General features: G+C 39.0%; 1 long non-coding RNA gene and 1 other non-coding gene across 3 annotated transcripts in view; both read left to right on the top strand.

The window, feature by feature from the left end:
• LOC132345500 (uncharacterized) overlaps positions 1 to 25,599 on the top strand; it is a 58,018-nt gene that overhangs the window by 7,852 nt on the left and 24,567 nt on the right. Inside the window, exon 1 of one of the 2 annotated variants that reach the window (XR_009494867.1) lies at positions 8 to 25,490. The exons of the other annotated variant lie outside the window; for it this stretch is intronic. This is a non-coding gene — a long non-coding RNA (uncharacterized lncRNA). Of the gene's footprint in view, positions 1 to 7; positions 25,491 to 25,599 lie in introns of those variants that run through there. 2 annotated transcript variants of the gene reach the window in all.
• TRNAI-AAU (transfer RNA isoleucine (anticodon AAU)) lies at positions 15,113 to 15,186 on the top strand. The gene has a single exon. It is a non-coding gene; the product is annotated as a tRNA-Ile (tRNA).

Raw genomic sequence — 25,599 nt, 5'->3', positions numbered from 1 at the left:
TGATCACACCATCGTCATTATCTGGGTTGTGAATATCTTTTTTGTACAGTTCTTCTGCATATTCTTGCCACCTCTTCTTAATATCTTCTGCTTCTGTTTAGGTCCATACCATTTCTGTCCTTTATCGAGCCCATCTTTACATGAAATGTTCTCTTGGTATCTCTCATTTTCTTGACGAGATCTCTAGTCTTTCCCATTCTATTGTTTTCCTCTATTTCTTTGCATTGATCCCTGAGGAAGGCTTTCTTATCTCTCTTTGCTATTCTTTGGAACTCTGCATTCCAATGGGTATATCTTTCCTTTTCTCCTTTGCTTTTTGTTTCCCTTCTTTTCACAGCTATTTGTAAGGCCTCCTCACACAGCCATTTTGGTTTTTTGCATTTCTTTTCCATGGGGATGGTCTTGATCCCTGTCTTCTATACAATGTCACAAACCTCTGTCCATAGTTCATCAGGCACTCTGTCTACGAGATCTAGTCCCTTAAATCTATTTCTCACTTCCACTGTATAATCATAAGGGATTTGATTTAGGTCATACCTGAATAGTCTAGTGGTTTTTCCTCACTTTCTTCAATTTAAGTCTGAATTTGGTAATAAGGAGTTCATGATCTGAGCCACAGTCAGCTCCCTGTCTTGTTTTTGCTGACTGCATAGAGCTTCTCCATCCTTGGCTGCAAAGAATATAATCAATCTGGTTTTGTTGTTTGCCGTCTGGTGATGTCCATGTGTAGAGTCTTCTCTTGTGTTATTGGAAGAGGGTGTTTGCTATGAGCAGTGTGTTCTCTTGGCAGAAGTCTATTAGCCTTTGCCCTGCTTCATTCTGTACTCCAAGGCCAAATTTGTCTGTTACTCCAGGTGTTTCTTGACTTCCTCCTTTTGCATTCCAGTCCCCTATAATGAAAAGGACATCTTTTTTGGGTGTTAGTTCTAGAAGGTCTTGTAGGTCAGTTACATTCAACAAATGTTCTTTGGAAAGTCTGAAGAGCTAGAGTACACTATCTAGAAGATTCCACTTATCAAAAGATAAGTAGAGGGTTTTCCCCTTCAAGGCATGTTGGAGCAACAAGGACCAGACCTAACTGTTCATCGTAAATAATTATGGTTGGATAAAATTTGAAAAGGTGGTTTTTAGACATTAGACAACAGTCTGCATAAGACTGTGATCCTTGAGAGAAAAGAAACAAAGTGAACTTGATAATTACCCTGGTTTTCTGCCTGGAAGCAATTTCTAGAGTGTAGATTCAGACAGATCCTGGCAGCCTTGCTGAGTTGATGAGCTGGAGGTCAGAGTTTGGGGAGGCTAAGGTGAGTAGAGGCAGTGTGGGATAGAATTCTGGGAAGGAGGGAGCTATGAGAAAAATGTAGTGTCAATATGTAGTGAAGGGTGTCTTTTGCTGAACACCATGAGAGAAATGTATAGAATGGTACTCTACAGGGCTGGACAGAAAAGACTGGTGAACTCTAAGTTGAATAAATCCCAGGGCACACATGAAATGAGAAAATGTTTGTGGCTTGGAGAGCCAAATGGGTAAGTCCTTGTTCATCCTTGGAATATTCAATGGAGACCCTAAAGTAATTATACATTAGTAATGAGTCTGAACTATCCTTGGAGTGAAAGATCCTCTAGACCAGGGAAATATTTTCTTAAATTTACAGAGAGCAAATATTTTTGGCTTGTGGGTCATATGGTCTCCATCACAACTACTCAGTTCTGCCATTATGATATGAAGGCAGCCACAGGCAATACATTAGTGAATGGGTGTGACTATGTTCCAGTAAAACTTTATTAACAAAAATAGATGGCCAACCTGTGGGTTGTAGTTTGACCTCTGCTCTAGACCAGCATTGACCTATAGAAATATAATTAATGCAAGCCATATATGTAAATTAAAATGTCTCGTAACTGTAGTAAAAAATTAATAATAAATAGGTTAAATTAATTTTCATAATATATTCTATTTAACCCAATATATCCAAAGTATCAATTGAACATATAATCAATATAAAAATTATTAATGAGAAGTTTGCATTCTTTTTCTCACATTAAGTTTTCAAAATTTGTGTATTATAGATGAAGCAAAACCTTTATATTTTATACCTATAACACATTTTATTTCAGATTAGTCATAGTTCAATAACCATATAGTAATTGCCATCCTGGATAGCACAATGCCAATCTCTTAAAAACAAGTTTTGATAGAATGAAACTGATGAGCAATTAACTTCACCACCTATCAAAACCAAACCCAATGCTCTTTAAAAGAAGACAGCACGATGCAGACACTTGTCAATATCAAGACATGCTAAAAAGTGGACCAAAAAAAACCAAAAAACACCAAAAAACAAAAAACAACCCAATAACAAAGGAAGAACTAGCTAAGATAAAGAGACCTAGAAATGAGAAGATAATATAATTAGCAGACAAGAGTATTAAAATAGGCTTTATTATTATGTATAATTATTTAATGGAAAACATTAAAAGAATCAGAAGAAAAATGAAAAATATAGAAAAGAACTAAATGAAACATCTAGAGATGAAAAAAATACTATCTAAGATGAGGATTTCACTGAATGGGATTAATAGAAGATCAGGCATTATAGAAGAAAAGATTAGTAAACCTGCAAACATAGCAATTGATTTGATACAAGGTGAACCACAGAGAGGAAAAAAAAGACTGAAAAAAATAAAGGAAAAGAGGTTCACTGATCTGTGGGGTAATATAAAATGATCTACCATAAATGGGGAAATGAAAAGGGGGCAGAAAAAATATTTGAAGATATAATGCCTTAAACACTTTAAGGTTTGATGAAAACTATGCTATGCTATGCTATGCTAAGTCACTTCAGTCGTGTCCGACTCTGTGTGACCCCATAGACGGTAGCCTACCAGGCTCCCCCATCCCTGGGATTCTCCAGGCAAGAACACTGGAGTGGGTTTCCATTTCCTTCTCCAATGCATGAAAGTGAAAAGTGAAAGTGAAGTCGCCTAGTCGTGTCCGACTCTTAGCGACCCCATGGACTGCAGCCTACCAGGCTCCTCTGTCCATGGGATTTTCCAGGCAAGAGTACTGGAGTGGGGTGCCATTGCCTTCTCCGTGATGAAAACTATATTTCATAAATCAAAAAGCTTAAGAGCTCATTTAAAAAAAAGAAATTAAGACACATAATAGTCAAATTACTAAAAACTAGCATTGAAGAGAAACTTAAAAGCAGTTAGAGAAAAGTCCACCTTACACACAGAAGAATCGACAAGTACATGACAATAGATTTCAGTTCAGAAACTTTGCCAGCCAGAAGACAATGAAATAACATCCTAAAAGTGCTAAAAAAGAAAAGTCAACTTCTGTATCGAATGAAAATATCTTGCAGAAACAAAAGTGAAATAAAAACTTTAGCAGACAAACAAAATTTCAGGAAATTTGTTGCCAGCTAATATATACTATAAGAAGTATTTTCTTTAGAAAATCATTCAGGCTAAAACAAAATGATACCAGATGGAAATTTGGAATACAGTGTGCCAAAGGTGCTAAATATGTGGATAAATAGACAATATTTTCTTTAAAAATTTCTTTAAAAAGTTAACCTCACTGTTTAAGGAACAAATAATTACAATGCATTTTTGAGATGTATCAAACAATTAGAAGTAAAATGTATGACAGTTGCTTGAAGAACAGGGTGGGGAAAATGGCAATTCATACTCGTAAGGGTTTTACATTATACATGAAGTGGTATAATATTATTTGAACATATATTATGAATTAAAAATACATATTGTAAAGTGTAGAGCAATCATTAAAAATTTAGTAAGTTAAAAAAAAATAACACCAAGAGTGCTTTTATAAAGAGAATACTAAGAATATCAATTAACTCAAAAGAACCAAGAAAAAAGGAAAGAGTAACAAGTTGAGACAAATAGAACGCAAATAGTAAATGGCATATTTGAACTTAACCATACTGATAATTATATTAAATGTAAATATTCTAAATAGTTCAATGAAAAATCAGAGACTGTCAGACTAGATTTAAAACAGTAAGTCTATTACATACTTTGTGTGAGAAAACCACTTTAAATATATTGATGAGATAGGTTAAAATGAACAGGATGGAAAAAGATGTGCTATACAAACACCAATTACAAGAAAGCTGGAGTGGCTATATTAAAATCTTGTTGACGAGCGACATGTTATTATGTCCTTTGTTCAGTTCAGTTCAGTCGCTCAGTCGTGTCCGACTCTTTGTGACCCCATGGACTGCAGCATACCAGGCCTCCCTGTCCATCACCAATTCCCAGAGTTTACTCAAACTCATGTCCATTGAGTCAGTGATGCCATTCAACCATCTCATCTTCTGTCATCCCCTTCTCCTCCCGCCTTCAATCTTTCCCAGCATTAGGGTCTTTTCCAATGAGTCAATTCTTTGCATCAGGTGGCCAAGTATTGGAGTTTCAGCTTCAGCATCAGTCATTCCAATGAACATTCAGGACTGATTTCCTTTAGGATGGACTGGTTGGATCTTCTTGCAGTCCAAGGGACTCTCAAGAGTCTTCTCCAATACCATAGTTCAAAAGCATCAATTCTTTGGTGCTCAGCTTTCTTTATAGTTCAACTCTCACATCCATACATGACTACTGGAAAAACCATAGCTTTGACTAGATGGATCTTTGTTGGCAAAGTAATGTCTCTGCTTTTTAGTATGCTGTCTAGGTCAGTCATAACTTTTCTTCTAAGGAGTAAGTGTCTTTTAATTTCATGACTACAGTCATCATCTGCAGTGATTTTGGAGCCCAAAAAAATGAAGTCTGTTACTGTTTCCACTGTTTCCCAATCTATTTTCCATGAAGTGATGGGACTGGATGCCATGATCTTCGTTTTCTGAATGTTGAGCTTTAAGCCAACTTTTTCACTCTCCTCTTACACTTTCATCAAGAGGCTTTTTAGTTCCTCTTCACTTTCTGCCATAAGGGTGGTTTCATCTGCATATCTGAGGTTGTTGATATTTCTCGCGGTAATCTTGATTCCAGCTTGTGCTTCATCCAGCCAAGCATTTCTCATGATGTACTCTGCATATAAATTAAATAAGCAGGGTGATAATATACAGCCTTGTTGTACTTCTTTTCCTATTTGGAACCAGTCTGTTGTTCCATGTCCAGTTCTAACTGTTGCTTCCTGACCTGCATATAGGTTTATCAAGAGGCAGGTCAGGTGGTCTGGTATTCCCATCTCTTTAAGAATATTCCACAGTTTGTGGTGATCCACACAGTCAAAGACTTTGGCATAGTCAAGAAAGCAGAAATAGATGTTTTTCTGGAACTCTCTTGCCTTTTTTACCCAAACGTTATTGACTGCAGTGTTTCAATATTCACTTACATAACAAATCACTGACCACAGGCATTAGTTTCTGCAAATCCCCTGGTCAATAATGTGTTAATATTAGACAAAGCAGACAACGTAAAAAAAATATTGCTACGAATGAGAAGGGATCTTTCATAATGATAAAGAGATCAGTTCATCAGGAAGATGTGATAACCTTAAATATAATAGTACTTCAAAATACATGAAGCAAAACCTGATAGAATGAGTCAGAGGTCTGGAAATCATTTAAATTAATTGAAAGTAATCAGTTGTGTGGCACTGGGGAAATTATTTGATCTAGGAGTGAAAGCTTGCTCCCTTATAAAAATGATAGCATGTATATCATGAGAATTTTATGAAAATTAGATAAAAGTACATGTGAAATTTTTAAAAAATCCAACTTCATGAACTAAAGGGAAATTTTAAAATCCACAATTACAATTGGATTAGCCAACAGTCTTCAGTTAGTAATCAAGAAAGAAGACAGAACATCCACAGGGATATTGAAGACTTGAATGACACCATCAGTGAACTGGATCTAATTGGCATTCATAGAATACTTTGCCCAACAACAGTAAACTGCACCTTCTTTTCAAGGTCACGTGGAACATTAACCAAAATAGACCATATGTTAGTCATAAACAAGTGCTAACGAATTTAAAAGTATTGAAATCATAGAATTTGTCCTCTGACCATAGTGCAATTAAATTTGAAATTAATAAGAACTATTTGGGAAATCTCTCAATATTTAGGAATTAAACAGCACACTTCTAAACCACACACAGTTCAAAGAAGAAATCACAAGGAAATGTAGAAGTATTTTGAATGAAAATGAAAACATATCAAAATTTATGTGATGTTAAAGCAGAATCTAGTCAAGGCTGTGGTTTTTCCAGTGGTCATGTATGGATGTGAGAGTTGGACTGTGAAGAAAGCTGAGTGCCAAAGAATTGATGCTTTTGAACTGTGGTGTTGGAGAAGATTCTTGAGAATCCCTTGGACTTCAAGGAGATACGACCAGTCCATTCTAAAAGAGATCAGCCCTGGGTGTTCTTTGGAAGGAATGATGCTAAAGCAGAAACTCCAGTACTTTGGCCACCTCATGTGAAAAGTTGACTCATTAGAAAAGACTCTGATGCTGGGAGGGATTGGGGGCAGGAGGAAATGGGGACGACAGAGGATGAGATGGCTGGATGGCATCACTGACTCGATGGACATGAGTCTGAGTGAACTCCGGGAGATGGTGATGGACAGGGAGGCCTGGTGTGCTGCGATTCATGGGGTCGCAAAGAGTTGGACACGACTGAGCGACTGAACTGAACTGAACTGAAAGCAGAATCTTGAGGGAGCTATATAGTTAAATGTTTATATTGGGAAAAAAAGAAAGGCCTAAAATCAATAATCTAAGATTATAACTTTAAAAGAAAGGAAGAACAAATTAAACACAAATAAAGTAGAAGGGAGAAAATAAAGATACAGGCAGAAATTAATAACATATAAGACAAAAATAATAGAGAAACTCAAAGAAATGAAAAGCTAGTTGGTAAATTTCAATAAATGGTATAAACCTCTAGCTAGACTTATTAAGAAAAAAAGACATAGAAGACACAAACTGTCAATTCAGGAATGAAAATGGGATGTGCTGCAGATGCTGCAGACATCATAAGGGTGATAAATATATGACTAATTTTATGTAGATAAATTCAACAATTAGAAGAATGGGCAAATTCCTTAGAAGATACAATTAACCAATATGACTGAAGAAGTAGGAAACCTGAATATCCCAAATCTAGTAAAGAAATTAAATGTGTAAATTAAAAAATTTCCCACAAAGAAAATTTTAAGCCCATATGGCTTCACTTGTGAATTCTAGAAAATACTGTAAAAAGAAACATACCAATGTTTCACGAACTCAGAAAATAAGAGGATGGAGTACTTCTGAACTCATTTTAAAAGACCAGTATCACCTTGACAGTAACATCACAAGACAGAGAGAGAGAAAGAAAAACAAGTAGAGACCAATATGCCTCATAAACATACCTACAAAAATTCTTAGCAAAATAATAGCAAGTTGAATTCAGCCATCTCTTGAAATAAATAATGCCTTGTGACCAAAGGGGTAGGGGTTACTTCAGGAACGTAAAAAAGTCTAGAGGAAAACCATTGAAGGTGAGGATGTGTGCCAATGGGAAATAAAGATAAAAAGGGAATATCACAAGCTCCAGTAGTCTTGATTTCCATTCTTATTTATAGCAGCTGACATTTCTGAGCATTTATCACATTCCAGAAAGCATTTTCAGAGTTGTATGTGAATTAATCTCATTTAATCTTTGCAAGAACCCCATGAGGTAGGCACCATTTTATAAATAAGTAAACTAAAGCACAGAATGTTAAAACAAACTTCAAAAAACTAAGATCATGGCATCTGGTCCCATCACTTCATGGCAAATACTTGGGGAAACAATGGAAACTGTCACAAACTTTATTGGGCTTCAAAATCACTGTGGATGGTGACTGCAGTCATGAAATTAAAAGATGCTTACTCCTTGGAAGAAAAGCAATGACAAACCTAGACAGTGTATTAAAAAGTGGAGACATAACTTTGCCTACAAAGGTCCATATAGTCAAAGCTGTGGTTTTTCCAATAGTCATGTACTAATGTGAGAACTGGACAATAAAAAGGCTGAGCGCTAAAGAATTGATGCCTTCAAACCGTGGTGCTGGAGAAGACGCTTTAGATTCCCTTGGATTGCAAGGAGTTCAAACCAGTCAATCCTAAAGAAATCAACCCTGAATATTCATTAGAAGGACTAATGCTGAAACTAAAGCTCCAATCCTTTGGCCACCTGATGGGAAGAGTCTACTCTTTGGAAAAGACCCCGATGCTGGGGAAAATTGAAGGCAGGGGGAGAAGGGGAGGACAGAGCATGAGATGGTTGGATGGTATCACTGACTCAATGTACATGAGTTTGAGCAAACTCTGGGAGATCGTGAAGGACAGGGAAGCCTGGTGTGTAGTCCATGGGGTCGCAGAGTCAGACACAACTGAGTGACTGAACAACAACAAAAAGCACAGAGAAACTTAAAAACTTGTCCGCGGTCCCGTAACACTTGGACTTATACTGTCTGTCTCCAGATCCCTGTGGCTCAGATGGTAAAGAATCTGTCTGCAGTTGCCCCTGGGTCAGGAAGATCCCCTGGAGAAGGGAATGGCTACCCACTCCAGTATTCTTGCCTGGAGAATTCCACGGACAGTCCATGGGGTTGCAAAGCGTCGGACACGACTGAGAGACTAACACACTTTGCTAATGTACTCTTTATACAGAACTGCTCATTTTCTGTGCTTTTGCCTAGCAAGACTGTTTTCATCATTCCTGAAGTGGCTCATCAGTAAAGAATCTGCCTGCCAATGCAAGAGACATACGATATGTGGGTTGGATCCCACAGTCCAGAAAATCCCCTGGCGGAGGAAATGGCAACCCACTCCAATGTTCTTGCCTAGAGAATTCTATGGACAGAGGAGCCTGGTGGGCTACAGTCCATGGGGTCGCCAAGAGTCAGACACGACTGAATATTCATACAACACAACAAAAACATTTATGACTTTTTCAGCCCATAGTTAAGAACTGCTTTCTGAGTCAAAGTATTAAGCAGTTACAAATGCAAAATATATTTTAAAATAAAAGTATGTTTATTAAATTATAAAACTCATGATACTAGAGTGGGAGATATGCTACTTTCAGATCAGATCAGATTAGTCGCTCAATCGTGTCCGACTCTTTGTGACCCCATGAATCACAGCACGCCAGGCCTCCCTGTCCATCACCAACTCCCGGAGTTCACTCAGACTCACGTCCATCGAGTCAGTGATGCCATCCAGCCATCTCATCCTCTGTCGTCCCCTTTTCCTCCTGCCCCCAATCCCTCCCAGCATCAGAGTCTTTTCTAATGAGTCAACTCTTCGCATGAGGTGGCCAAAGTACTGAGTTTCAGCTTTAGCATCATTCCTTCCAAAGAAATCCCAGGGCTGGTCTCCTTTGGAATGGACTGGTTGGACCTCCTTGCAGTCCAGGGGACTCTCAAGAATCTTCTCCAACACCACAGTTCAAAAGCATCAATTCTTCGGCACTCAGCCTTCTTCACAGTCCAACTCTCACATCCATACATGACCACTGGAAAAACCATAGCCTTGACTAGATGAACCTTTGTTGGCAAAGTAATGTCTCTGCTTTTGAATATGCTATCTAGGTTGGTCATAACTTTCCTTCCAAGGAGTAAGCGTCTTTTAATTTCATGGCTGCAGTCACCATCTGCAGTGCTTTTGGAGCCCAGAAAAATAAAGTCTGACACTGTTTCCACTGTTTCCCCTTCTATTTCCCATGAAGTGATGGGACCAGATGCCATGATCTTCATTTTCTGAATGTTGAGCTTTAAGCCAACTTTTTCACTCTCCTCTTTCACCTTCATCAAGAGGCTTTTGAGTTCCTCTTAACTTTCTGCCATAAGCGTGGTGTCATCTGCATATCTGAGGTTATTGATACCTCCTAAATTTTTATGTGACTACAAATGTTGCCATCTCCAAGAAGTGGAAAAGATACTTTCCCTTTTCTAGGTGTAGAACAAAATGCTTGTACTTTTCCCCCTGTGTAGACTAGAGTTCAGTGCTGGCACTGTGACTTGAGCAAGGTATTTAAGCCCCGTGGGCTTTAGCTCTCAAATTTGCAAAATGGAATAGGATAGTGTGAGGATGAGGAAGATATCCAGGTATTCTTTTATTCTCTCTGATTCTCCCTAGCTTTTCTCCTCCACAGTGCCTGAGTTTCAGAAGTTTGACCTTCTCCAGAAAAGCTTTTTTCAAACTTTTTGGACCATTGTCCACAATAAGAAATAACTTTACTTCACAAACCAGTAGACACATGATGCACATATATATGTATAATGGAAGTGATCACCTAGTTTTTTGTACACGCTAGGAAAATTATTACCTTTGAAAGTAACTGTGGTGCACCTATGGATTGAAGTCAATGGCTTTTCCATGGTTCAAATAAATAGATTATGGCTTGTATGTGTAAGTTTTTTAATGTTTCTATGAACCAAAATCACTATGGATTGTGACTGCAGCCACAAAATTAAGACACTTTCTACTTGGAAGAAAATCTATGACAAACCCAGACAGTTTATTAAAAAGCAGAGGCATCATTTTGCTGACAAAGGTTCACATAGTCAAATCTATGGTTTTTCCAGGAGTCATGTATGGATATGAGAGTTGGACCATAAAGAAGGCTGAGTGCCCCAGAAGTGATGCTTTCAAATTGTGGTGCTGAAGAAGAGTCTTGAGAGCTCTTTGGACCTCAAGGAGATCAAACCAGTCAGTCCTGAATATTCATTGGAAGGACTGATGCTGAAGCTGAAGCTCCAGTACTTTGGCCACCTGATGCAAAGAGCTGATTCATTGGAAAAGACCCTGATGCTGGGAAAGATTGAAGATAGGAAGAGAAATGGGAAACAGAGGAGAGATGGTTGGATGGCATCACCAACTCAATGGACACGAGTTTGAGCAAATTCTGGGAGATAGTGAAGGACAGGGAAGCCTTGGCCTGCTGCAGTCCATGGGGTCACAAAGAGTCGGACATGACTTAGCAACTGAACAGCAACAACAATGAACCAAAATGTAGATAAAGAAGCATCTTGAGTAAACATTCTCTATGATATGTATACAAATATTAGTAAGAAGTAAACCCCGTTTACTGTGATCTAGTAGCCCCTATGCAGCCGGGGTGGAGACTTCCGGGGAGGGAAATGAGGGAGTGTTATTGGGAAGGTTGATATTGATGAGGATAAGATAATAAAAGTTGTGTGTGTGTGCACACTTGGGTGTGTGTACATGCACCTAACCAGTCACAGAACCCTGCCATCACCCCTTTCACCTCCTTCCTTCTAGCCCTGCTTCTGTCCTTCCACATGTTCCTCTTAGCCTACAGAGTTTAAGATCAGCAGTTCTTAATATTTCTTGGACCTTATCCTGAGAACAAGGATAAGGATGTATGTAACACATCCATTACACACAGAAAATTTCAAATGTATCAGGGGTTCTGGAACCTTAGATTTAGGAATATCTGACCTGTAGAGTTTGTAAAAAGTTAATTCATAGATAAAACTATATTTAGCCAATAAATATATGAAAGGTGGTCAAGCTCACTAGCAATGAGTTAAAGAACTCTATTAGAGAACTCATAAAAAGATCTGTGTTACATATAAATGCTTTTGTATATATTTAGAATATATATGCATTTGCCTACTAAGACATCCTCAGCTGCCTAACACTCATCCTGTCCTTCAAGACTCAGTTTCAGCATCACCTTTCCCAGAACCTCTGGTCCACTAGCCACCTCCAGCCCAGTGGGTAGGGTGCTGCTGAGGGCTCCGTGTTCCAAGATGTATTTCCCATATTACACCACTTTTTGTGCCCTCCTGCCAGTTTGTTTTAGCGTCTGTTTCCTTTAGGTAAGAACACTCTGAAGATAGAAGCAGGGCTTTGTGTCACTGCGTCTCCATTGCATAACCCAGTGCCTGGCCACAGGAGGCTCCCACTAAGTGACTATCTGACAGTAAAATGCCCACACTCGCTTTCTGGCATCCTTAAAGAACTATGAGACACTGAATTTTTTTTTTTCTTTTCTTTTTTTTTGTTTTTTTTTTTTTGTTTTTGCTTTTTTTTTTTCTTTTCTTTTCTTTTTTTTTACAAACCCTTGTGTCGAGGGGAGACACTGAATTTTTAAAATTTCTTGCCGATTACCTTTTTGCATAGAACCTAGATTGAAATTTAGAATCACAAAACTACTGTACTTTTTAAGTGGAAATGACTTAGGAGGAGTTGTTTTCAATTAAGTGTCAATAGACTAGTGCAAATTCTCACACTCAAAGGAAAAATGATAAAAATATGAGCAATGGAGCAGATTTTTTAAAAATAGGTTAAATGATGCTTTCTTATTCTGATATTATGTTTCCCTTTCATTTTAAGGTTATTTTTTGATTCTATGCTAGTATTTTTTGAAAAGTTCTATTAAATCAAAAATTCTGGAAATTTCCAGCTCTAGTGTCTTTCTGCTCAGAACTAAAATCCAGAGAGATTATGATTTTGCCCATGGCCAAAACAAGAAATAAACATTTCAGTCCAGTATCTTTCTGCTATTATGTTTAATGCAATTGTGTACATTTAAAATTTTTACAGATATGTTTGGTGCAATTGGTTTTCTGTTCAGCCTTTTAAATTTAGAAATGAAACGGTCAGTTAATATGTTTGTTGTTTTATAGTCAGAAACAGGTTTGCTCTCTGAGAAATATCTATAACCATATGATATTGCTGACTGTCAGTGTTTGGTGAGGTTTTAAGAAATGTCAGAATCTTCAAATTATATATATATCTAATATTAATATTGGGGCTTTCCTTGTGGCTCAGATGATAAAGAATCTGCCTGCAGTGCAGGAGACCTGGGTTTCAGGTCTTGGATTAGAAAGATCCCCTGGAGAAGGGAATAGCAACCCACTCCAGTATTCTTGCCTGGGAAATCCCATGGACAGAGGCGCCTGGTGGACCACAGTCCTTGGGGTTACAAAGAGTCGTACACAACTCAGCGACTAACACTTTAATATTGACTTTGATATGGAATTAAAGACTGTTTTCTTTCCATTTTTGGATGTGTCTTAATTTTGAAGGTGTTGTAAGCACTTTAAAAAGAAGAGATTTTGAATTTGGCTATTGCTTTAATTCTGATTTTAAACATCTGAATACTGTCCATCTAAGAAATTCCACTTCTAGGAGCTCATTATAAGAAAATAATGAGATGTGCCGAAATGCATGCATAAATGTGTTCATTAAAACATTTATGTTAATAAATATTAGCAAAAAGCATAAATACCCAATAATAAAGAATTGGTTAAATACTTTGATATCGTCATTTTATGGAAAGTGCTTTGGTTATTAAATATGGCTGTATTTTATCTTCTTCTATATACCTGTATTTCCTAATTTTTATCAATCACAAATATTTTGTACTTATGTAACTTATTTGAAAAGTTTTAAAATTTGCCCAACTCAATATTTTGTCTGAAATTATGTTCCTTACTTGTTTTTCTTATGCTTTTTTCCAATTTGACATTTTAATTGAATAGCCAAAGTTCAGTGTATGTGGACTCTTAAGTTTTAATTTTTCAATTTTACTTTTACATCTTCTGTGTTTATGTAGTTTAGCTTAACTTCAGCATCTGACACTGAGCTGCTTATAGAACAGCACAGAATCCAATGAAAAGCTGTCATTTTTGTCTGAACACTATGCTGTCCTGCAAACTCATATCTGAGGCCTGAACATTCTAATTCTTGATAATTTAGTATCAAGAAGGACAAGCACACCCATAAACTCAAAGATCTAGAAAATATTTGAAGATGTAATCAGTTCAAATATTCTTTTTTTCCTTTGTAGTTGGCTGCATCTTAGCTCAGAGTAGAGATTCCGGCTACAGCTTTTTGCCAGGATTGCAGCCTGCTGGCCTAAAAGCCAGTATGTATAGTATCTTTAGCATTTACAGCTCAAAATTGCCTCTTTGAAAGAGGAAGACAAGTGGTTCCTGATTACATCATAGCTAAGTATGCCTGTGTGTGCGTCTGTGTGCATGTGCGTGTCTGAGAGAGGAGGAGGGGGGCTGGCAGGGGATGGAGGAGAGGGAGAGAGTGGGATGGTGTAAAGGGTTTCTGTTACCTTTGGCACTAGGTTCATTGCACATGTAAAGTTCTTGTAGACTCCAGTAGTTCTTCCTAGTAGTTGTACTATGTTAATTAATTAATTGTTTAATGTCTGGCTCTCTTTCTAGAAGTCAAGAGATATCAGAGCAGGAACCACGTCTCCACCCACCACACTCTCTTTTTGCTTAGTTTCCAACACAGTGCTTTTTGCATATGTAGTGAGGATTTATGAATATTAGTTAAGTAAATGCATGCGTGGGTCTTAGAAAACTTGATTTGTTTATTTTCTACCATGTGTAACAGTTTCTGTGGTTGCTTTAGCTCCCCCTCCTCCTCTTTCTTCCAGTTGCATCTTAAAGCCATGTTTAGAATGGGGTGGAGCAGGGACAACCATTGCCTCAGACTGAAGGAGATGCCTGCTGACACTCCATCCATTTGTGAGCTTCCTAAGGTGGGACTTGGGCTTCAACCCTGTTAGGATCAGTGTTTGTGCTTCCCTTCCTGGCTCCAGATAGTGTGATAAAAGCCAAGCATCTGTTTTACCATCTGCAGTAATACAAAGGTGTAGCCTGCATTGGAGAAGGAAATGGCAACCCACTCCAGTGTTCTTGCCTGGAGAATCCCAGGGATGGGGGAGCCTGGTGGGCTGCTGTCTATGGGGTTGCACAGAGTCAGACACGACTGACGCAACTTACAAGCAGCAGCAGCAGCCTTTTTAGGACAACAGATTTGGATGCCAGTGTGACTATGGGAACTCCAGCTCTCTCATAGACAAAGTATACAATCATCTTGAATTTGTGCAACATGCTAGGCTTTGCCTCAAGAAGGCTTGGTGAAGGTGGCATTTCTGTCTGTGTTGTTCATTGCCCCATCTTCATCCCTAAGGACAGGGCTTGAATGCCCACTCTGTGGGCACTCAGTAAATGTTTGTTGAATGAATGATGAATGATGAAATATCCTCATAGCTGAAGAATGTCATCTTGTGTTTGATGTGCCATTTTGGCAATAGTTCCAGTTAAGCTGGCTGGTTAGCTCAGTTGGTTAGAGTGTGGTACTAATAATGGCAAGGTCGTGGGTTCGATCCCTGTATGGGCCATCAAGTCTACTTTAGGGCTTCCCAGGTGGCGCTAGTACTAAAGAACCTGCCTGCCAATGCAGGAGATGTAAGAGACATGGATTTGATCCCTGGGTCGGGAGGAGGGCATGGCAATCCACTTCAGTATTCTTGCCTGGAGAATCCCATGAACAGAGGAGCGTGGCAGTCTCCAGTCCATAGGGTCGCACAGAGTAGGACATGATTGAAGTGACTTAGCACACCAGTTAAGAACTTGAAATGTGTGCTCTTTATGAAAAGGCAACCGTTTACTCACCGTTGCCCCCCCCGCCCCCACCCATTACTGTTTCCACGCTCCCATACTCTGCTGCATGAGCCTTCCAAACAAGATGCCAATTCTCCATTTTCCTTTATAGAACAGGCCAAACCATTCATGTTGGCAATCATGTGCTAGTGAGTATGTTGTTACAAAATTTCCAAGTCTTCTGATCAACCCACAGGCTTTACTAATATAATAAATTCATTTTTTAAATGCATTTTCAAATCAATGTTTTCCATAAGAATACTGATTTTTGTTGTGTGGATTCAGAGAACAAATGGTGATAATATATGCTAAAATTAAAATTGGTCTGCCTCCTTTTGTAAACCAGAATCTTATCACTTCCCAGCTTACTTTGTCTCTCAGGAAGCTCAGAGGTAGGAGTTATGCCCACTCGTGCTTACCCTCAACTTTGTGAAACAGGGACTTCATCTCTGTTTTCCTTCATTACTTTGTTTCTTGAATATGAAAAATATATATGGTATTATGCTTTGTTGAAAGTAGCCTCAAATTCTTTTTGGTAGATGGGAAATTATAATTAATGAAAAGAAAAATATTTGACTGTTCACAGGTGCTTTTCAAAGCCTGCCTTCCATGATGCTATCAATGCCTCCATCTAACTCACTGGGTATGGACTCTCTTCCTGAACCCGATTTCTCCAGTGTAGAGGCACTGGGAAATAGAGGTGTTTTATGTTAGAACGTTAGCATTCAGCAGAGAGAACCCTGGGTTTGAAGTCAGCAGAGCTGAGTTCTTATTACAACTCCATGAACTGCTGGAGTGACCTTGGACAAGTCATTTAACCTGTTTCTCTTCTATACATTGAGTATAAAGTCACACACTGTACCAACTACCTTGGGTTCTCCTGATGTTGAGGTAAGACATGTTCACATGTTTTGTTAACAGTTACAGTTGTCTACACGTCTGTGTCCCCACAAGTCTATAACATTCTTTAAGATCAGGGACTGCATCTTGTTCATCTTTGTGTCATCAGGGCTTGGCTTGTTGACCTGAAGATGCGGAGGGCATTGAATGTGGGTGACACTAACTTACTCATTGTTTTCTTTCAGCAAAGTTCCTCTGGTGTCTGTTCGTCAATAAACCTTCATTGGTCAGCTGATCTTAACTGAATACTTTCTGCATGCTTTTTACTACCCCTCAGATATTTAACTCTGGAAGAAGTACAGAGGATAAACACAGAAAAATGAAAATGCACACATGTGCACACATACATACACCACCCCATTATAGATTCCTAAATGTCAGAGGTCACAAAATAGTGGCTTAAGGGCTAAATCTGCCTTTAAATGTGCTTTCTTTGGCTCAAACATGAATTTTTAAAATGTAAACCAATAACTTAAAATCCAGACATGTGGATTTTGCTTCTTCGTGAAGTTGTAAACAGCTGGTCACACCAGGCCAGCTGCAGTGTTTGCAGGGACAACTCGCAAGGCAATGCTGGCCATTACAGGCATTTCCTTGATGGGCCAGCTCAGATACAGCCCTGTCAGTCCCCATTGTCTCTTGAACACCAAGGTAGATAGGAGCTACCATTTTTGATCACATTTATTATGCTTGCACTTGGGTGGCAGCATTTACTGAGTACCAGGAGAAGGCAATGGCACCCCACTCCAGTACTCTTGCTTGGAAAATCCCATGGACGGAGGAGCCTGTTAGGCTGCAATCCATGGGGTCGCTAAGAGTCGGACACGACTGAGCGACTTCACTTTGACTTTTCACTTTCATGCATTGGAAAAGGAAATGGCAACCCACTCCAGTGTTCTTGCCTGGAGAATCCCAGGGACGGGGGAGCCTGGTGGGCTGCCGTCTATGGGGTCGCACAGAGTCAGACACGACTGAAGTGACTTAGCATAGCATAGCATAGGCACTATTCTACGCTCTTTGCTTACCTATTCATCTTGACTGTTGTTGTTCAGTTGCACAGTTGTGTCCGACTCTTTGAGACCGCATGGACTGTTGGCCTGCCAGGCTCCTCTGTCCATGGAATTCTCCAGGCAAGAATACTGGACTGCGTTGCCATTTCCTTCTCCAGAGGATCTTCCCGACCCAGGGATCGAACCCACATCTCCTGCATTGCAGACAGTCTCCTGTGTTACAGGTGGATTCTTTCTGACTGAGCCACTTTATATACCCAAGAATGACAGGTAGGGAAATTGAGGTGCAGTTAGTCTGTGGTGGATCAGGATTCAACCCCAGGCATTGGGCTCCCAGGTTCTGGCTCTTCATTGCTCAGCTAGCTATATAATATCTTGGTGGGGAGGGAAGGATATAAAAAAAAAAATCATACCTAAGAAGTGATTTTGTAGTTTTAAAGGTATAAAGAGTCATGAGTCCAGGCAGGTTAAATGTACCGTGCAGAGCCCTGGCTGGAGATCTGAGCACAGTCTTGGTTAACGCCCAGTGCAAGAGGGTGCAGACAGGAGACAGGCAGGAGGTGATGTGTGGCGGCAGGGGACTGGGAGCTTGGGTCTGACTCCCCAGGGAAGGGGATGGCCCTAGGCCTCTTAGGGTGGCCTGAGCTAAGGTCAAAGTCCTGTGACCCACGTGGTGTGGGATGAGTCGGCATTCTTATAGGAGTTCTGCTGAACTTCATTCATTGCTTTCACAATAGAAGAAAGTCGATTTTGAAACCCAGGTGTCCCTATAATACTGGCCTGACTGTTTACTTCTGCTTCGGTCCCTGAGTATATGAGCAAATACTTCAGGCACTACAACGAGCAGAAACTTGAGACAAAGCTTATCTTGTAATGCTAGGTTTTGCATCATATCCAGGGTGTGGTGGTACTTTAGAAGGCAGGTTCAATAATTACGTGTTTACGGATTGAGCAAACTCTGCATGTGCCTGGGAGGGCTCAGGATTTATACTTTTGGAGCCTAGGGAACTTATTTAGCTGGTCGGCAGGCTTAGTACCTGGATATAACAAATGGTCACAATATATTCAACACATTTATGTGTATGTATATGTATTTACATTGAATATTTATGTAACACCTGGTATTGAATCATATTTATTTACAAAATAGCCTAGGGAAGCTTGGAGATAAGTGAATCAATTAAAGCTAATTAGGCAAGCCCTGATCATTGACCCACCTCATGTGTCCTCTCTTGTTACATATGATCTATTAAATAGCACATTTTGTGTTTTTGATGTAGCCTAATGATATAATAAAGGGACAAAAAATGAATGTTAAAAGCATTAGGGTCACCAAAACTGCCTTCTTTAGAAAATAAGGATGGCTATTAAACAGTTACACTCTTTGTTCTCTTGCCCTATTATTATGTCTCTCTTTAGGAGAGAGATTGAAAGCATGTTTATTGCTCTGTTCTTAACCAGGCTTGTCAACTACTGCCATACAGTAAGTGTTTAAAGCATCTGTAATAATGAATTGCAGCCCACACCCCTGCCTCATCTCTGTTTCCCTGCTTTATTGCCCTTTGATAATTTCTTCCATTTCTATTTTTGCATTTTCAAGGACAACACAAGGCAGAATAGTTATATGATTCAGGACTTTTAAACACACTTGAAATATGGCAATCACTTGTTATTCTTGATAACAAACCTAAAGGCAAGCTTTCAAGCACTGACTTGTCTTCTCCCTCCTCATTCCAGCTACTCAGACTTACAGAGAAGGACTTTGAAATTATCTGCTTAATTGGGTTGCATGTCACTGCTGTTGGTAAAAGTGGCTTTGGGATACAGGTGTTGGTTTTGGGGGGAGGGCTTTGCTGTGGTTTTACATGTCTTGTCTTCATTGCTTTGCTATCTTTGAGGACCAGGCAACATCCTTGGCTTGTTCTATTCCCTTCGAGGTTGATGCCATTTGAGTCTGGGCTTTCTTTGCTCTGGCTGTTCAGGTGTTCTGGACTTGATATTCTGCTCCTTTTGGAATGGACATCAGAGGTCCACATACAGGCTTTTGGTGCACTTAGAGTTATGCTAGGAGGAGCATGAAATGACTTCCCAAAGGATGTGGTTCCCACCCCCTTAAGAACTAAAAAAGGGAAGGTCATGGTTGGACCAGTAACCCATCCTACTTGGCTGTCAGTTTCCTTATCTGTAAAGTGTTAGAGTCAGACAAGATCATCTCTAACATCCTTTTCTGCTCAAATATTCTGAGCCAAAGCAGGCTGAGAACACATCTACACTGAGAATTCTGTAATTTTAATAATTTTCTGGAAAAGCACGATGGTGGTACCAGCTAACAAGACTGAGACAGAGTTTGCAGTCAAATGGAATTAAGGATAAACCCAGTTCTGCCAGGTTTTTTTTTTTTTTTGCTCTGTAACCTTTAGCATATCACTTTTCTTTGAGGCTTATGTTTCTCATCTTTAAATGAAAATACTACTACCTACCTAGCAGAGTTGTTGTACAGATTTAATACATATATTAGCATGCATAGCCGACACATAGGAGTCATTCTGTACATGGTGGAAGTTACTCTAATGACAGTAATCTTATGAGTATGTGGTTTGGGGAATATTTGAGGGTTTGGAATAGGTTCAGTCTAAGGAAGATGGCATATGGAGAAGTCTTTGAAGTTGAAAGAGTACTAAGGATGATTTTGAGGGTAGGGTAGCTGCTGAAGGAGATAATGCCAAGGATGTGATAAGAAACAAGTGAAGGGCACTGATGGGCAAGATCATTCATTCACTTAATTCCAGTACTTGCTACAGGTGTAGGTACTTTCAGTGAGATCATCTCCTTGTGATCAGTGTTGTTTTGTGCCTTGTCCAGTATATTATCTTCCAGACACAGAGTCAACCTTTGTGATTGAAGATGGTGGCACATTGATGACAACATGTCATGGACATGGACATGTCTGAAAAGACCAACTCAAGATAAAACCCAAATATATTCCAAAACCCAAAGATGGAGACTGTTTTTTATTTTGTAGCTACTGTCAATGCATGTAGAGACTGTCACTTACTATTTCTGCTGACATCTGGATTCTTGAAAATTTCACTTTACTTTAGATCTTCTTAACCTGGACTCCTCTAGTCCAGCGGATTTTTTAAGTCCTTGAGATTCTTTGCAGAACTGCGTGTATATGAGCATGTGTGCATTCTGGGAGGGGTCAGACTTGAAAAAGCCAACAAAGCTGCTGAAGGTGACTAAGAAAGAATTAAAATGATTTTACAAGATGAAAAAATGATCTAACACAAACACAGAGAGGTCCCCAAATACTTGCTTGTTTCCACAGCTTTGATAGGTCCACACCTTCTTCTTTCCTCTAACAAACAATGCAATGGGTGAGTCTCTTTGGCAAAGTTTTCACATTTTCCAAGCAGCTCTTTATGACATGATCCGGAGTTGAATGGTTTGGAAGATTTCTGGTGAGTGGATGTGGAGACTTTGTGCTTTCTTCATTGTTCCTAGAAAGAGCAGTAACAATTAAAAAAAAAATTTTTTTTTAAATTTCTTTAGGAAGACTAAAGACTCAGAGAATAAAGTTTCCAGGAAAAGAAATGAAAATGATTTTGACACCAGCAACCTAAAAGAGTAAAGTAAAAGTGGCAGGGTAATAAGATTTTTAAAGAAAAAGAAGGAATAGTGCTTGTTATCCAGATTTCGTTTACAAAGAGAGTTAGTCCTTTGTGTCTGGCTTTGCCTCCAGGCCAGCAGGGGCCACAGGGCCACTCCTCAAAGAGGGTTTGGGAACCTTCTGTCTTCCTCCTCCCCTCCTCTCCCCCTCCCTCTCCTCTCTCCCTGTCTTTTCTCTCTCTTTCTGTATTTCTGTCTCCTTCTCTCTCTCTCTCTCCCCCTCTCTCAAACACACACACTCATCTTTAAAAGGCGCAACCTTCATTGTATCACCAGTATTAGGATTTGGAACATCTTAAGGACATGTTGACCCCCACAAATCTAAATTAGGAAAGGAAGTGAATTTTAGTTGAACCTGCTTTGAAAATACAGAACTTCTCTTTTAAGAAACAAGAGGAAATAAAGAACTAGATAGAATTTCTTGAGCCTCTGTGAGGCCAAAGCTCCTGTTGAAGCTTTCTGATAGAGTCAAAAGCCCCAAATTCATCATTCACCAAATTGTTACACAGATACAATGATTCTCTTAGATACTGGCTGTGGAAGTTGCTCTTTAGATGTTTACTTTCTAGTCTGGGGAGACAGATCTCACAAACATGGAACAATTAAGGAGAATAAAGTAAAGTCAGACTTCTGAGAAGGGAAAGCTTAAGTGGGCTGGAAGAATGCATCAGGTCAGCAACACACAAAAATTGATGTACTTCAGCAGGGGAATGGGTAAACAAAACTGATGGTTTCAAAAGATGGAATACTATTCAGTAGCCAGAAGTATTGAAATAAATCTATATGAGGCCACATGGATAAGTTTCAAAATATTGCTAAATGAATTTAAAGTAAAAAATAAAGCAATTTGTTTAGGATGTGTATAGCATTATGGTTTCCCAGCTGGTGCAGCAGTAAAGAATGTACCTGCCAGTGCAGGAGACATGGGAGTCTCTGGTTTGATCCCTGGGTAAGGAAGATCCCCTGGAGAAAGAAATGGCAAACCAATCCAGTCTTCTTGCCTGGGAAATCCCATGAACAGAGGACCTGGCGGACTACAGTCCATGGGGTTGCGAAAAGGTGGACACGACCGTTCATGCAAACACCAGCATAGCATTATACCATGTATGAAGAAAAACACATAAAATAACATCATTTATTCTTTGTGTGTGCGTGTGTGTATTACTTTCTGAAGACCTGGAAGGAAACACCTTAACTCAGAATCATGGTTACTTCTTGAGGATGGAGAAGGATGACAGTCAAAGTTCCCTTTAGTTTCATCTGTTTCATGCTGCTTTTGCATTTGGTGATTTCCTCTGTTGACTGGGAGTCTAGAGGCCCAGCTTTCTTCTGCAGGAAGAAGTTGAGGGTTTTGTAAAGATCTTGCCTTCTCCTAATACACCACATGACTTCCTGGTAGTCAGGGCCTCTAGTAGGTCTTTTCCATTTTTTTTTTTTGGAGGTTTCCAGCAAAGTAATAAATGAAGAAATGCCAGAAGAATGTTACAAGCGCACTGTACATTTAAACTGTCTATGTTTAGCCGTTAAAGATGTGTGATGATGTTTCTTCAACCCTGTCTGGGTATCTCTCGTAATACCATCAGAAGTCTATATTTTAAGTCCCAATTGTCCCCCTGCTGTGCTCCTCCAAGTGGCCCCAGGGAGCCAGAGAAAGAGCCTGTGTGGAGCAGGCTGATGGACTGACAGTGGGAGGCCTCTGAAGGCATACTCCAGGGCCTTTGGTCCTTCCCCAGGCTTAAATTCTCCCTTGCACCTGGCGTTTGTATCTAGAGGGAGGTCTTGCCTGCAAAATGGGTTGAGTTTCAGCTCTGTGTGTGTGTCCTAGAACATCAGATGGAGAAAATTTCACCTTTCCTATTACTACTGAATCCTGCTCCCACAACACTTCCTCCATTCAAGGCATTTAAGGTCAAACAGGCTTTTAGTACAGATTCTGGGCAACTCAGCCCAACTCTGCATCCCCCCATGTCCAAGGAGAATTGGGGCCAAATGGGGCTTATTACAGTTTCATAGGCTGTAAAATGTCCAATCGTTTTATTTTTTAAGTAGGAAATGTTTATCCTAAGAAAAAGTTGCAAAGGGGCATAAAATATTAAAACTTGCATCTATTTCACTTTATAAAATGGATTTCATCTTCAAGTCTTTTCACTTGGTGAAATTCTCATAAATATCTGGAGAATGTGATAGCCTTAGCCAATTGTGAGCACACTTCTGAGCCCTTTTGAAGAGGTTTGCTCCTCTGGTCTCCCTCTTTTTAATATTCTATGGAGAGTGGATGTCTGATCTAAAGCATTCTCATTATGACAGCACTACTAATCATTTGAAAGAATACATTCATCTAAACAAATACTACACTCCAAGGAGAACCAAATGCTAATGCACATTTTATTAGACGAAAAGACAAACAATATAATTATACTTGAATTTCAGGGAAGCAAAGAGTAAAGCAAAACTGACATCAGAGCCCAGAGCCGGGTTTAGGTTAGCCATACATGCATTCACTTTTCCACGTTTGGAAAGTTTGTTCATTCAAGCTGAGGGCTACTTCACCAGACTAACAAAAAGGAAAATGTCTATCAGTTTTTTCTTTTGTTCTTTTCAGATCCTGTTCAAGTGCACACAGAACCAGCAGGTTCACCAGAAAAGCTATTGAGCGTTTGCTGGAACACATTATGCAGGGTGAATTTCTCCTGGAATGTTGCCAAGGGTTTTTTATGCTTCTGTGGTAGGCATTTCTGGAACATTGTCATTTAGCCAAGCAAAGAACATTTGCTTAAAGGATAGAAAATGTTAAAAAATTCTTGTTTGTTTAAAGGCAGGTTAAATAGCAGTATGAGCTTAGGGTAGGGCAGCAAAAAGCACTTATTTCTCTAAGTGATCTGATTAGGTTATTTAATTTTGGGAGGGGGGTTGGGCTGGTTAAACAGATTTGTAGCTTCTCCTAAAATAATTACATATTAATATTTTTTTTCTAGAAAGTGTCTTCCAGTGCTTAATTTTCTTTGATGTGATTTAGCTTTTTTTTTTCTTTATTTCAAAACTGAAATTTTACTTTAGTGATTTCTCATGTTTATGTATATAGGAGCTACTAGTAATAGCTAAAAAAATTGGAAGTGCAGAGCACATGCTAAATTAGAATTTCTTTTTTGACTTATAATTTCAGAACTAGATCATAAAAAATTAAAAAGGAAAACATGAAAATACCTTTAAATTAGAGCAGATAATATTTTTAAAGGATTACAAATTGGAGTAGAAATCCAAAGTTCAAATTTTTTTTAATTTAAATTAATTTATTATAATTAGAGGCTAATTACTTTACAATATTGTATTGGTTTTGCCATACATTAACATGAATCTGCCACGGGTGTACACGTGTTCCCAATCCTGAACCTCCCCTCCCACCTCCCTCCCCCAAAGTTCAAATTTTGACACATAAAAAAATATGACATAAACTCTCCCCAGAAATTATTTTCTAATGAGTATTAAAATCTAATCCCAAACCACCTCACTTTAACAAAGTTTCATTAATACCAAAGTTAGCATCAGATTCTCTGCAATACTTACTGATATGTAAGGGCTCTTGTTAAATGTGGCAAGGAAATATCCTAAATATAAAAGTTTGAATTTTGTCTAAAATTTGAATTTTATACAAATTTCATACAAAATTTGAATTTTATACAAATTTTATACAAAATTTGAATTTTGTATAAAAGTTGGCAATTTTGCCATTTGCTGGCTGTGTGATCTTGGGTAAGTTACTTAGTGTCTCTGAGATTCAGTGCCCTCTGTGTAAGACAGGAATAATGATACCTATTTCAAGGATCAGAGAGGTGTGAGGATCAGAGATATTTGTGAGGAGTCTCAACAGTGCCTAGCATCTTGTAAAGGCTTAAAAAAGTATACATTCCTTCCTCATCTTCCCCAATCCATTCCACCAGAATAAACCAATTTGGAGATTAAAATAGTCAAAACTGTAATCTAAGTTAGAATCGTGTTGTTTTAGTGTTAGGATATTTCTGGCTGCTTCTTTTCTACTTGGACCTTAAATATACAAGTGTCAATAAGCATTCTTTAACAAAGTTAATCTGTTTTTATTTTGATAGGGCTGATTCCGATACAATGCTTGGAGAACTAAATGACACGCAGGAGAGTTTTGTCTTTATAGGGCTGACTCTGTTACTGAAAATGTACTCCATGAGAAGTAAATACGGTGCTACTTTCACCTACTTAATGTTGAAGTTAATTCATAAGGAAAAATATGGCAATTCTCCTTTTATAACTAAATCCTATGGAATCTGCTGCCTCCTGTATTCAAGTTCGGGTTATGATCTTAAACTTGGCTCCCTTCAATTGAATTTTGTTACATACGTGGCATGTTCCCACAGCTGAACCTCCCATCGGTAACTTGCACCTGCAGTTCACAAGATTCAGCCCAGAGACATCTGTACTTCCTGGCCACTCAGGTACCTACAAGCTCTGGCTGTGGGCTTTCATGCCAGTTTCTTGGCCAATTGAGACACTGCAAACATTTGGGCGTTCCAGTTTCTGCAACTTTGCTTTGGTTCTTTAAAA

This window comes from Bos taurus, chromosome 6 (assembly GCF_002263795.3).
Source record: "Bos taurus isolate L1 Dominette 01449 registration number 42190680 breed Hereford chromosome 6, ARS-UCD2.0, whole genome shotgun sequence".
In the NCBI taxonomy this organism is placed as follows: Eukaryota; Metazoa; Chordata; class Mammalia; order Artiodactyla; family Bovidae; genus Bos; species Bos taurus.
This window is presented reverse-complemented; position numbering and strand designations above follow the sequence as displayed.